The 14839-nt window shown below is 37.3% G+C and overlaps 1 protein-coding gene across 3 annotated transcripts in view; it reads right to left on the bottom strand.

The window, feature by feature from the left end:
- The window catches only part of chrm2a (cholinergic receptor, muscarinic 2a), a 108273-nt gene extending 96851 nt beyond the window's left edge, over positions 1–11422 (bottom strand). For 2 of the 3 annotated variants that reach the window (XM_060887421.1, XM_060887422.1), the window contains exon 1: positions 11277–11422. The gene's annotated coding sequence lies outside the window, so the exon portion shown is untranslated. Of the gene's footprint in view, positions 1–10918; positions 10996–11276 lie in introns of those variants that run through there. The other variant, XM_060887423.1, reaches the window with a different exon arrangement.
- Positions 11423–14839: the final 3417 nt, after the last annotated feature.

Here is a 14839-nt window from a genome sequence, read left to right as displayed (position 1 = left end):
GGAATCTTGTAAATTCAGCCCCAGTTCAGTCAGGACCACTTGAGTCAAAATAAAGACAATTCTTTGATGTATATTTAAAATTTGTATTTGCAAGCTTATAAATTTACATTTGGCGGTATGGCTCTGTTCTGAATTCCGCATCCTTTTCATGAGCTCCATGAAAGCTAGTCAAGGAACAGCAGCAGCTTCGTGGGGGGACAATCTCCCATTTAACTGGGAAAGCAGCAAGACAAAATGCCCCCATTTAGAACAGAGCCTGCATCAGTGACAACAGAATGACACTGATTAAGTTAAACACGATTAAGTTTCAAGGAGGAGCTACAGTAGGGGAGGAGATGGGTTGCAGCAATGCAGAGGAAACAGCCAAGCAGACAGACTGAAAAAAGCATTTAAATAGGGCGCCCTGTTTGAAAGGGACCAATAGCACGCTTAGGAATCAGATCAGCTGATGGGCGGGGTTAGAAAATTGACATCAGCTGACAGCGAGCTTGACTATGTGGCCTGCCTGAACTGACGCTGAACGCTATATTTCTTTTTTTTTTAATCTTGGACTGTCACACTTGCAGCAACCATCTTTATGATTTTTGTTTCTTTACTAAGATGTCCATAAATCTGAAGTGTTTTTGTATAAACCTTACTAACACTGTCAAATAAAAATAAAAAATGTATGACGATTGTTTTTGTTTGTATTAAAAATATATTTAAAAAAAAGGGTTCCTAAGACTATTGTATTGCACAGTACTGCATACAATTTGCATTTAGAGCAAATTAAAATCAATTAAATAATAACTATTTTATGCGTTATTCGACGTTTGGAACGTTAAATAAAATTAAAATAAAACAATTTGTAAACATAAAGAAAAAAGTGATAAATTGATCAATATTTCAGTTATAAATCAAGCCAAAGTCTTTTGACCTGAAGTTTCCTTAAATGTGTGCAATGGAAAAGAATAATGACTAGTTTCTGTTATTTCCTTCAATTTGCTGATTAATAAATATTTATTTGAGTCTGGATGGCTTTCTGATCTAAATCGGTTATTAGTAAATTCCAGTAAACCATACAGTCTATTTAGAAGTAAAGAAGGTTTGATTTACAATAATTATGACGATGAGAAATAAAGTCCTTTAAATGTAAAGCTGTAAATCAGAAACAAGAGGGTTCAGCATGTATTCCTTCTGGAGCCGTGTGCCCCGGACTTTGGCCACGTGCATTTGTTTATGTTCCTCGTCACGTGTCTGCCCCACCTTTGTCTGCTCCTCCTGTCTCCACACACCTGTTTCCCATTGATTACCTTTGTCTATTTAACTGTGTCGCGTTGCCTTGTGCAGCGCGGAATCTACTGTTGTCTTGTCCTGTCTCTAGTCCATGTCCTGTTTCGTGTCTTTTGTTATTAAACCCTGTTTATTTTTGCCATCCTGCATTTGGGTCTGTTTTAAGGTGACCAACCACACACACACACACATACACACTGAGACACCCCAGAGTATACTCCCAACCCCAACATAGATTGGACAGCTTTTTGTGCAAGACATCAAAAATGCACATGTGACGGGAATTGCGATTCCAGCGGCGTCATTGCTTCAGCTATTTCTATATGACAGGGTCATAACTTGTAAGACATGAGAAATGCAACTGCAAATGGACTTTGCCTTTCCCTTGGAAATTTGGCAGACGTTGTATGTTCACGTAGACGAAGAACGCAAACACTACTCCGTGATTTGCATTTTGATTTGAACGATGTCACAATTTATACATCTGCAAATAGAAAACGCAATCACGATACAATTGGCAATTCGTTTTCGAAAAATAATCCGGAAAATTCTTCTGTATTTGTATGATAGTGAGTGACAAATGATCAAATTGAGGGAGAATGGAAAAGGGTCTAGGTGAGAAATCTACCGCTCTTGTCAACGTCCCTGAGAAGAAATCTGCCATCTGCTGTGCTGGGGTGGAATCGTAGCCACAACCAGAACTTAAGCTTCATTTGTTTAGTTATATCAAGTATCCGGATTATAGTTAATGAGTTTTTTTTTTAGAGTATTATAAAGAGCCACTTCTCCAATGATAGGACATCAAACACCTCCGACTTTGACTCTTCATCAGGGAACATTTGAAGACTCAGGTAGGTAGGAATTAGTGTTAAGTCTGTAACGAGCTCAGTAATGACGCTGACCTGTTAGTTCCCCAGGAGCTCTTGGTTACACAATTCTACTCGATTATAAACTGTTTTAGAAAAGAGATTATTTACATTTACATTATTTACTGTCCAGTGTCATCCAAATGAGGATGAAGTTTCCTTCTGAGTCTGGTTCCTCTCAAGGTTTCTTCCTTATATCATCTCAGGGAGTTTTTCCTCACCACCGCTACCTCAGGCCTGATCATTAGGGATAGGTGTTAGAGATAAAGAGTAATTTATTTTTAAAGTTTAAAAGTTTTTACGCTTCTGTAAAGCTGCTTTGCCATAATGTCAGTCGTTAAAAGCGCTAAACACTCACTCTCACTCACTCATTTTCTACCGCTTATCCGAACTACCTCGGGTCACGGGGCGCCATCGGGCATCAAGGCACGGAGTGCCAACCCATCGCAGGCACACACACACTCTCATTCACTCACACAATCACACACTACGGACAATTATCCAGAGATGCCAATCAACCTACCATGCATGTCTTTGGACCAGGGGAGGAAACCGGAGTACCCGGAGGAAACCCCCGAGGCACGGGGAGAACATGCAAACTCCACACACACAAGGCGGAGGCGGGAATCGAACCCTCAACCCTGGAGGTGTGAGGCAAACGTGTTAACCACTAAGGCACTAAACATAAATAAATAAATTGAAAGATAATGTCATGCTTGCTCAATTATTTCTATTCTTTAGTGTTTGAAAGCTACGTAAATTCATTTCACTACATGGAAAGCATTATGGATTTTTAAGTTTGTATTGAAATGTCATACACATAAATGATCGTGCTAAAAAGAGCGAGGAGTTGTCGGAAACGATTTGGCAACCCCACAGTTGGCTGGTCCTCAGTCTAGGATGCTTAAAGTTCTACATTTATTTACAACAAATGAGCTACAGTCATATTATAATACAACAATATAAACTCAAAATACACATACAGTATGTCACTTCTGTACACTTCTGTAAAATTATACTATAATCCATGTTTGTTTTATATTATAAATAGTGCCTTATTTCTTGTTCTGTGGTTTAGATCTGTGGTTTAGACACCTAGCTCATGGGACTGTCGATTCTACTCTCGAATCGCCTTAATTGTGAAATTTTAACAAAAAATGACAGAATGAAGATGCCTTGTTAGTTCTGACACTAAAATACTGATGTGAAATTGGTCTAAATCGAAGCGAATCATACAGGATGTCATTATAAAGATTGTACTCTTCTTCAACCAAACTACTTTTATTTATGTATTAATGTGTTTTGAATATCCTTTTATAATGTATTTACTCACATTTTGAACACCCAAGAAGACGATTTTCTGTCTGGTCCTTTGTCATTATGACACTTCTGTACATTTTATTGAACGTAACTTTTTTGCATACTAGATGTTATTTTATTAATTTTTTAATTAATTTGGTCAACAGGACATTCAAGCTATTTTTCAAGCAGGTCAGTGGGGGATGTGTGCTATGGAAAATGATCATTAAAAAGAGACAGGATGTTACTTTGACCCACTTTCCTTCTTCACTGGTTCTTGGACAGCTTTTTTGTGTCTTGGCATTAACATGCTAATAAAAATGAAACCCAAGTTGCCTAGTGAAAGGACATTCCTTTTGCATATTCTACACGCTTATCATGGACTTCAGGAGGAAGAGAGGAAGCTAAAATTCCCCATCCACATCAACGAGTTGCCGGTTAAATGTTTCTCCAGCTTCAACTTCCTGGGGATTCACATCTCAGAGGACCACTCCTGGACCACTAACACCTCCAGCCTGGTCAAGAAAACTCAACAGAGGACTTTAGAGGACACTGAAGAGACATCACTTGTCTTCAGCCACCCTGGTGAAATTTTATCCCTGTGTGATTGAGAGCATTCTGATGTCACAGTCTGGTATGGGAACTGCACAGACACAAAGCTCCGTAACAGGAGGTAAAAACCACCCAGTGCATCTCAGGAACTTTGCTTCCAGCCATTGAGGACGTCCAAAGGAAACGCTGTCTGCGTCGTCGTCTCACCCTACCTACTGTATAGGCGTGATACCTGGTAGGCGCTTAAGGAGCCTCCGGACAAAAAACATTTTGTTGCCTTGTACTTATACATGTGTAATGACAATAAAGCTGAATCTAATCTAATCTAATCTAATCTAATCTAATCTAATCTAATCTAATCTAATCTTCATTATTATGTATGTATCTACAAACCCTCCAGACCCATAGACGGAGCCCTACCAAATTTCACCACTCGTTAGACCAGAATGGTTTCACCTACTGTGTCTTGCCCTGTTTAAGACTGATTGGACCTTTTGTTCAGTCTTTGTATCCTGTTTTCCTAAAATATCTAGTTATGCTTTCTTTGTCTTTTAACCCCTGTCTCTGTTTTTTGTTTCTTTGTTTTCTAAAGCTCGGCTTCTTAGACTCATATCAATCATACTTGTAGCCATTTTGTCTTCGGTAAAGGTTTTTGGGTTTGTGAAACTCCACAACTGACTGCTCTTTGCTCTTCAATGCCTGGGTTGGTTTGTGTAAGGAACTCAGCAGGCTAGGACTAAAGGCTAAAAGCACCACCGTCCCGGGTTTGATCCCCAAAAAAACATCTTTACGTTCAAGGGCTTTTTGTGGCTTTCATTGGAAAAAAATAAAATATTATTAGTATCTGATTAGTAAACATTTGCACTCAGAGCTCGGAACGTTCCAAGTCGATTTCCGATCTGAACGTGTTCCGATGCTTGGGGTTGGAAAAACATGGATGTGTGAAGGTCATATTTCTATGGCTAGTTTATGAATTTTGTTTTTGTGAATATCTGTATGATTAGCTGTAATACAGATACAGATTACAGATTACATACAGATTATCTGTATGATGATTAACTTCTTCAACTATATTTATATCTTCTTCAACTTTGCTCATTACAATGGTTTTCATCACAGTGGAAAAATCTGGCTGAAATCCACGGAATTATGTTACAACACTAAAGTTGTTCCAACACATTTTCCCAACACAAAACACAAGTATAAAGTGATGAACAGGGAAGTCAGATCATTTGATGTTTTAAATTAATGACATTTCTACGGAAGCGTATTGCATTCACTTGAGGAAAAAAAATCTACTCTGTTTTTCTGAATTAACGAGTTAATTATCTCAGGATTATGAGATAATTTTTCATGAAAAAAAAGTTTTTTGCTCTGTTTTTCTGAATTAACGACTTAATTATCTCAGAATTATGAGATAAATTTTTCTTGAAATAAAATGTATTTGCTCTGTTTTTCTGAATTATTGAGTTAATTATCTCAGAATTATTAGATCATTTTTCCTTAAAAAAAATGTTCTGTTTTTCTGAATTAATGAGATCCCTCAAAATCCTGCCAGGAGCTCTATTTTAGGTGGATTGCATGGAAGTAAACATGTCCCGCCTTTCGAGTTTAATCCGGTTTTATTTTACTTTGGGTTTGAGACATTGGGAGATACTGCTGTCTTTAAGTAATATAAATGGTGTTGTTATTAGTGCGTCAACTTTGCGCAGACACCTCAAGACGTTGCGCCTGTTCAGACGAAAAGAACATTCTGATCTGCTTGACGTTGCTGTGTTTCTCCAGGATCAGTTGAACTGATATGGTATGCTTCACGGATATATCATAATTTTGAGATAATTAAGTCATTAATTCAGAAAAACAGAGCAAAAAACTTTTTATTCATGAAAAATTATCTCATAATTCTGAGATAATTAACTCGTTAATTCAGAAAAACAGAGTAGATTTTTTTTCCTCAAGTGAATGCAATACGCTTCCGTACATTTCCATATTCAAGTGATTATTGTTCAGTTTTAACACAGAATAATGCAGAATAATCCCTAATGAACTGAGCTCATTATTAGGACATTCATTTACCTATTCAGGGTACGAAGGAAAGGTTTTGATGATGTCCAAATGATCAATTATCTCAGACAACACCTCACGCCCACCGCTTTAATGAGATACATTCATATTTGAAGAAATAAGGGAGAAATAGAAAGAAAAAGCTGGTGGCACATAACCTGGCTGTGTAAATGTGCACATTCAAACCCATATTCAAAAGGAATTACCAGGTAAATGTTTTGACATCACTCCAAAATAGACAATAGGACAAAAGTTAAATCTTATCAACAAGGCTGCCAAGAGACCTACGGCAACATTAAAGGAGCCGCAGGAAGATCTGGAAAAAGGACTGATGACTCTCTGCATGTGACGACAATCTTTTGTATTCTTCACAGGTACTGGGAAATGGGGTAGGACGTCTAGATGGAAGTCGGTTCATCCGAGCCCAAGCCAAAGGCATGTGGCAAAATGTGTCATGGTCTGATGAGACCAAAGTAGCACTTTTTGTGCATAATTCTGAAAAATATGTCTGGCATAAAACCAAAGCAGCTTATCACCCAAAGAACACCATACCCAGAGCGATGCATAGTGATCACAGCATCATGCTTGTGGGGCTTCTTCTCTTCAGCTCAGACTGACGCTCTGGTCAAGATAGAGGGAAATCTGGATGGCTCTAAATACCAGCCGCAAATCCATTTTTGACACAAAAACTGCAGGCCTCCGTTGGACAGCCAAAGATGAAAAAAATAAATAAATAAAAATGTGACCAGCATGATAAAGACCCGAAGCTCAAATCCAAATCAACAGAGGAACGTCTTCAGAAGAAGAAGAAGAAAAAGATGTAGAAGATTTTGAAACGGATCAGCCTGAGCCTAAACCTTTGGAATGACTCGAAGAGGGTTGTGTAAAGAAGATCCACTCATAATTTAATTAAAATTAAGCATTTTTTATTTTTTAAATAAAACTGCTAGATCAAGATTGCTAAATTTGTTAACTCTTCATAAATAATCTAGTAGAATCGTGAAACCGATCTGATATGATTTATTTTGGTTTGTATTTTTTTTTTTTCACCACAAAAAAATCATGGATTTTTATCAGAGTATGTTTTTATATCCACCGTATATTATATCATTCTTTTATGTGTTTTTATGAGTGTTTACATGATAATGATTTTGCATTTGTAGACTGGCTGACACACCTGAGGCTGTCTGAGGACGATCACACACACACACCAACACACAGAGAAGACTGTAGCGTTGGCACTTAAGTAAGGAGTAAGTGTGTGTGTATGCTCACATTATACTTGAGTAGAGAAAGATAAATTCATTATAATGGCATCAGCTTGAAGGCTGAAAGGCTTTTCTCAATAGATTATTTTAAATACATTGAAGAAAAACATGTCAGCCAGTTCATTTGAGTCAGAACAATGCCTACAATTTTTCATTATTAGCAGTAGACGGGATTCATGCTCTAGATTAATGACATTTCCTTTGAATCTAAAATGCTGTGGTTTGACATTTGAGTGATTATTGTCCAGATTTAACATGGAATAAAATCCCTAATGAACTGAGCTCATTTATTTCTATATTCAGTGTTTGCTGGGTAAAATGAAGAGTGAGCTCTAGTAGTTCTACTGTATTATTAAAAGTAAGAAGTAGATGTTTTTCTTTTCTTTTCTTTTCTTTTTCTTTTTAATTAAGGGAAGCTTTGGAGTTCCCTTGGGGCTTATTGGGGCTCTAACCCTTTAAAGGATTGCTGATGAAGTATACAAGCTGAAAACCCTTTAAAAAACAAGCCAATAAAGATTTTGTTGAGCTCTTAAAGCTTTGATAATTTGCATAAGTTTGTTATTTATTAAATGTCAGCACTTATCCAGTCCTTCCAGGATTTTGCAACATAATGAACACAACTCAAGTTTTTTTTTTCAAAATGACAGCAGAATTTCTGCAAATTTGGAACAAGACACGTCATCATGTGGCATCGACACAACACACATTTGGCCAGAGTCCTCTTAGAGCTTAGATTATCGTGCACCGAACATGAGTACAGCTTTTATAGAAAGTAATTACATATATGACTTCACTGGTTTAAAGGAGTTTAAAAAGAAGAATCCTATACTTGGGATTTTGCCAATTTTGAATATTTTTCCACAAAAAAAGCACAAGCAAAATTGCCAAAATGCTGCAGTTAAATCCAACATTTTAGGACGGAACAACCACAAAAAACATCCAAGAATTACTGCAGGGACTGATTATCTGTAATTAATTTTGCAATCAATATAACAATGATTTTTTTTTTCACTCATGCAATGATGCTGGAAGATTTAGCAAAGATCGATCCTTTTTAGACAAAGGTTTCAATTTTTGCCTTAAACAACAATGTTTAATCGAAATGACATTAAAAACACAGTTTCTTTAATGTGTGCACTACCTTCAGCTTTGCCCACTCTGGTATGAAGTAGATATGTGTATAGATGATTTCACCTTTAAACGTTCATCACAAATACAGTATCTTCAGAAAATATATTTATTAATTTATAAACCTGTTCTGCTTTTCTTCTCAATGAATCGCATTGTATCAAATCCCTTCTACTGCAATCATCTACGCAAAGCATACATTTTTCTTATTTGTATTATATTTTTAAAGAAAGGAAAATAAAGCAATTATGTATTTATTGGTCTTAGGAGCACTTAATATATATTATATAATAATATAAACAATATATAATACTATGCTAAAGTGTTAGGTGCACAAATCTTTGTCTATGTTTTATGACATATGCATTATTAAAAATAATTACACACATAACAACTTTTTGTCAACTTCAACAAAATGAACTGATGAACCTAATGTTGAGTTTTAGCTGCTAAAACAAAAAGTTCCCGGAAAAAAGTGGCACATTATTAAAGTAAAATTTACCAGATCATTTCATTATAAAATGGCACAAAATTATACTTGAGACAATCAAAGCTTATTATTATTATTATTTTTTTTGTTTAGGAGTCGTTATTTTTTTGAAGACATCTTTGTTTAACAGAATTAATTGACACTTCCCTTAGACTTTTGTGCATTACTGTGTATACGTTTTATGTGGTGTTGTGTGTTTTTCTTTGAATTTGATTGGTTTAAGCATCAATTTCCCTGTAAATGGTTCATGAGACAAATTAGACATTGAGCAGTTTTGTTTTAAACCTTAAAAATAGTCTTATCACCATTTCTCTTTTTTCGGACTTTGCAAACGTACAACTGGTAGAACATTTGCAAACAGATACAGAAGTGAGTCCTAACTTGTGAGAACTTATTTGTTCAGATGATACTTGATGAACATTAAATTGCATCTCCAGGGACTAAAAGTGCGTAAGGAATAACACTGCAGTCCAGGTTCAGGAATCAGACCACAGCAATGAGCTGAAATAATCTCTAGAAGCTGATACGTGTTGACTTACTGTATTGATTGATATTGATTATTGGTCGTTCTTCATCAACGTTTACATGACACAAACACCTCCACGCTTAAATCATTCGGAAATAAAGTATGTGCTTCTTCAGAAAAGTCATTTTCGGGTGTAATTGTAATGTTTTAAATCCGAGAGGTATCTAGGATTCTAATATCACAGATGACAAGTCGGTTACCGTGCGCGAACACACACACACACACACACACACACGCTTCAGTCTAGTCAATATGACTGTGATTATAAACGTCTTATTCTAACTCGAATATCGAATTGCATGAGCATGGCATATCCAATCTCATGAAGAGTCATTAGTAACCGTAATGGAGCAGATTATGAGTCATTACGCGTCACCCCAAGGACTACTGAAGGGTCAGGGTCACGACGTGTAACGCAGGAACTCACGCGTCAAAATTGCGCCAGAATCGATCCTAGTGCCGTTTTCCTTTTAACACCCAAAACGCATGGATAGAGACACGCACGACACACCGAGCACGTTTGGAGGGCGCTAAGGGAATCGCTACACGACGCAGCTTGGGGATTATATAATACATTTCACCTAAAAAGAGATTTATGACTCGCATTATAGATGTTATTATAGTAGCTTGTGGATTTTACATTTTTTTATAAAAAAGGGACCTGTCTGTGTGAAATGTGTGATTCTGTCTGGCGTAACGCATGAGTTCATCAGGACGCTGTGTGTGTGTGTGTGTGTGTGTGTATTTAGGTAGAAAGAGAGAGAGAGAGAGAGAGAGAGAGAGAGAGAGAGAGAGAGAGAGAGAGAGAGAGAGAGAGAGAGAGAGTTAATGTAGACAGAATTCTATTGCGAAAACTTTCAAACAGCTTGTGGGGTTTTTTTTGGTTACGTTTGTTTGTTTGTTTGTTTGTTTGTTTGTTTGTTTGTTTGTAGAGATCTAACTTGGGCTATAGAGCACTATTTATTTTGCTTGGATAACCGCGGGCAACAGAAATCTGCATACATGCAAAGTTTTAGTCAGTAACACAATAACAGAAATAGATGGTGCTGCATTAAAGAGTACATAATAATAATAATAATAATAATAATAATAATAATAATAATAATAATAATAATAATAATAATAATAAAATCGAGTTTGACAAAACAAAAACGGAACATTTTTTAGGAAAACTCTTCAAGGTAATCTAAGCTTGCGTATTTATTTATTTATTTATTTACTTATTTTTCTTTTAGACATTTTTACAGACTTGAGTACAGCTCGGTAAAGTGGACATGCGAGTGTCCGGCACAGGGTATGTGATGTACCTGAGCTCAGGTTCTTGATGGGAAAATCCTCCACTGTCTCACCAGGGGACTACAGCCTACCAGACTAGACTAACTAGACTTCCTCATAGAAATGTTTCCATCTGCACATGTACATTAGATATGAAATTAAACAAGCGCGCTTTTACCTGTAACCGAGTAGAGCTTTCACACACATCAGTCCATCCAGTCAGTTCTTGGAAAATGAAGCTGTGTGGACTTTGCCTTGGAGAAATCGGCAGCGCGTTTGCATTTCAGCACCGAGTTCTAGTGGCTTTTACTCTCCATCACTAATGTCAAGTGCGTGTATTGCGCATTTTTCCCTGTTTGTCTTGTGGCAATTATTTGACCGAGGGAATAAAAATGGCACACGATCTGTGCACCTACCACCCAATTTAACACACACACACACACACACACACACACACACACACACACACACACACGCACACACGCAAACAAACAAACACTGCAAAGGTATATGTATATAGATGGACATGAACCTACATGCTCTCAGGCGGTCTCGCTCCTCTCTTGGTGTGTGTCCGTGATGCCGGTGTTCATTCGGTTCGCTCCGTCGCGCAGTTGCACGTCTGAGGACATGTTGCTCGCGTGGATGGACGGTGGAAAGCCCGTGCGCTTCTATTCTGATTGCTCGCGGGTGTACGTATAGACAGACGAAGTAAGTGAGAGCATGTGGGGAGGGGCGGCACACAAATACACACAAAGAGACAGAGAGAGAGAGAGAGAGAGAGAGAGAGAGAGAGAGAGAGAGAGAGAGAGAGAGAGTCTGTATGCACGCGCAATCATACGGTTTAATTCAAAACTACAAATCAGCTGCTTCATGCCTGACTGAATGTGTAACCAATGATCTAATTTCAAATGATGAACGTGGTAGTAATATCACTTATACTTATTGATGTTTTCAAGCGATTCAGGTGAACTTATTGTGACTGGACGTGTAGTGGACATCATTTTATGAGCAGCCACTAGTAGTGATGATTATACAGAAGTTTGTGGACGCATGGTTCTTTTCTAAACTGCTAATCTTGTACAGGATGGATTTGAATAGGATTTGCCTTCAATGGAACTAATGGCACAAACCTGTTCTAGGATGCAAATACCATTGTGTGTGATGGTGTGTACAAAGGTTTGAAAATGCACTGTATTGCATGTATAACCTTCATTTCACTACTGTTTTTCATTTAAATCATAATCCTCTTGAATAGCTCTGTGTGTGTGTGTGTGTGCGTGTGCGCGTGTGTGTGGTTGTGTGTATCGATGGCACACTTATCCTTATAGTCAATAGTTTACAATCAATGGTTTGCTCTCGTTTTCTTCACAAAACACTGTTCTGTTGTCTTGTCTACTTAACATGCACTATTTTGTTCATTTATTGTCCTGTTTAAATTGATTGCATTTTGTTGCACTCATCTTAAACGATCTGCACTCCTCTCTACTGTGCTATTCATGTCATGTGTCATGTGGTGCCACCAGGATCCTGGAGAAATGACCTTTTGCCCAATTGTATATGAGCTATACAAAGGAATAACAATAAAAGCCCATTTGACTTGACTTCAATTGACAAAGACTCTGTTCCACCTGGCATAAAATTTCAGCCTGGATAAAAGGAAAGTGCCAAGCATTATGTGTAAACAAGGTCCGACGTAAGTCAAGATTCCAGATTTTTTACTTGTCTTGTACACAGTATTATTCTATACAATATACAACTTGCAGTAAAATGAAAACCTGGCTTGCTCCTTCTTAGACTGTGTATATAAATAAACTAAATATAAAAACTAAGCTTACAAAATGTGATTAGAAATAATTAGAATGAAAAAGAGGTAGGAAAGTGTGATCTGTAGTATGTTTATATGTTACTTGTAGCATGATTTGCAATTACTGTACTAATTTAAATGGCGTTATTGAGTCTAGAGATTTGTGAGAGACTCGTATTGAGGATTCTTGGGAAATGCACTGTGATCTGCTCACTCAAACACCTACAGAGGTGATATGGGATACACATGATCCCAAAACATTTGCAGTGTTAACTCAAAAACTCACGTTTCACGTGTCCTAGCTATAAAGTACAGCTTAACTTTCTGTGTCATTGGCCCAACCAGAAAAATACACAAATGTCTGTCTGGAAATGCCTCTGAACTGCAGTTTTTCACTGCTAGGTTAATGGATAATTGCGATGTTATAACACAGGAGATGAAAGCAGCTGTTTTTTGTGGCCTCTATCCTTGTCTCTTCTTCTGTTTAATTATAAGTTTCTCTAGCAGAACACACGATTCAAACATCTGAAACAGCTTAAAGTACTGTAGTATGAGATAGGATATGTGGGGCATTTCTGCCTGAAAACAAATGCAGCAGATGATTGACATGATGGAAACTCCCCTAATGTATGACAATCGTCAATAGAGATGAAATTAGTCGCTGGAGACGCATTCAGAATAACATGTGTATGCGGCTATGTGTTACGCCATCGAGGCCAGGTGGCAGCAGGGTCTAAAAAGCAATGAGTTGAGAACAGTTTCAGCACCAGAGACAGCGAACACCCAGCTGAGACACACAGGCTGAGAGCGAATCGATAGTAGAGTAGAGCAGTGGCTTGATCACCCTCAGCTGTGAAACAGCGACTTTAAGTCTTTTGGTTCAATGTGTTTTTGAAGGTGGTTCACATTCTGATATATTTCTCTCTTGCTTGTAAACTATTTATTGCACCAGGGAGAGGTGTGCCCTTTTGCTTCATCAAAGCACAGAACACAACACTACCAGAAAAACCTTAAGGGAAGTGAATTAAAAGGCAGAGAAAGGTATGTTTTCTGTCCACAACAAATACCCAAGGGGTGCACAACTGGAGAATTCTACTGACATACAGTATTCTTAGAGCTCTCTTACTAAGGGGCTTTAGTGGGTGTTTCATTTACCACCAGCATATACGCAGTTCACTGATAGCCCCATAGTTAAAATAGTTACATCTATATGTTTTGTGATATCCTTTACAAATTCCAATAAAGACTATAGAATGTAAAAACCAAAAGGTGTATTGTTTTTTCATACTATACTATATTTTTAAACTAATTACGTAATGATTTTCAGGGGCATTGCATAGATAAAGTAAAAAGATTCTTTAGATTTTACTGAGATGTTTTTCTGTCACCGTTGGTGAGGTTGCATCTTATTCATTGATGATTGACTTGTAGTTGGATTGCTGCTGTTCATTCCTTTTTTTAGAGTGCACACTGAGACCCACCCCCAGAGGGAGACAACAATCACTAGTGCAGTGAGAACAGCAAGGCTACAGAGAGAATTATTTAAATAAAATGAAAATTTGAAAGAAATTATGGTGTATTAGCATAACACACGACTATATAATGGACAGATTTTATGTAGAAGTATATATTATTTATTGACTGACTATTGGATAATGACACCAAGATTCCTTACTCCAGCAACAATTTATAAGTAGATGCAAAGTAGATTGTAATATAGGAAATCATCTGGTACATACAACTTATTTGCTGATGTTGAGGATAATTGTCTCTTAGCTGTTAAAGGCCTGATATAAACGAAAATTAAACCAAATGTTATTTCTCCAGACTGATCTCTTCATATCTTTGAAAAAAATATTTAGTACAGCTTGCACCCCCCCACCCCCACCCCCACCCCTCTCTCTTTCTCTTGCTCGCTCTCTTTCTCTCTCTGTCTCATTGTTTCCAGAAGCAAATCATAGCAAGTGCAGGTGGGCAGCAATCAAGGGACTTACTGCAGTAGAATAAATAGCATATGTCTGGTGTAGCACTTTTCTGAGAACCAGAAATTCAATAAACATAATTTGGAATCCATTGGAGCTTTTTCTGAAAATGATCGGTCTTCTGAAGTGCAATGCTGTCTAGATATTTGTGGCCATTGCTGGGTTATATCTTGTCTGTTGCAGGTTATACGTGTTACATTTACACAAATCTGATGTGTATTATCCTCTCCAGCTATGCCGATGAACAATCTACAGTATATATACGCCAGTCATATCGGTCATAACCACATTAAAACCACCTGTGTAATAT

The sequence above is a fragment of the Tachysurus vachellii genome, chromosome 14 (genome assembly GCF_030014155.1).
Source record: "Tachysurus vachellii isolate PV-2020 chromosome 14, HZAU_Pvac_v1, whole genome shotgun sequence".
NCBI lineage: Eukaryota > Metazoa > Chordata > Actinopteri > Siluriformes > Bagridae > Tachysurus > Tachysurus vachellii.
This window is presented reverse-complemented; position numbering and strand designations above follow the sequence as displayed.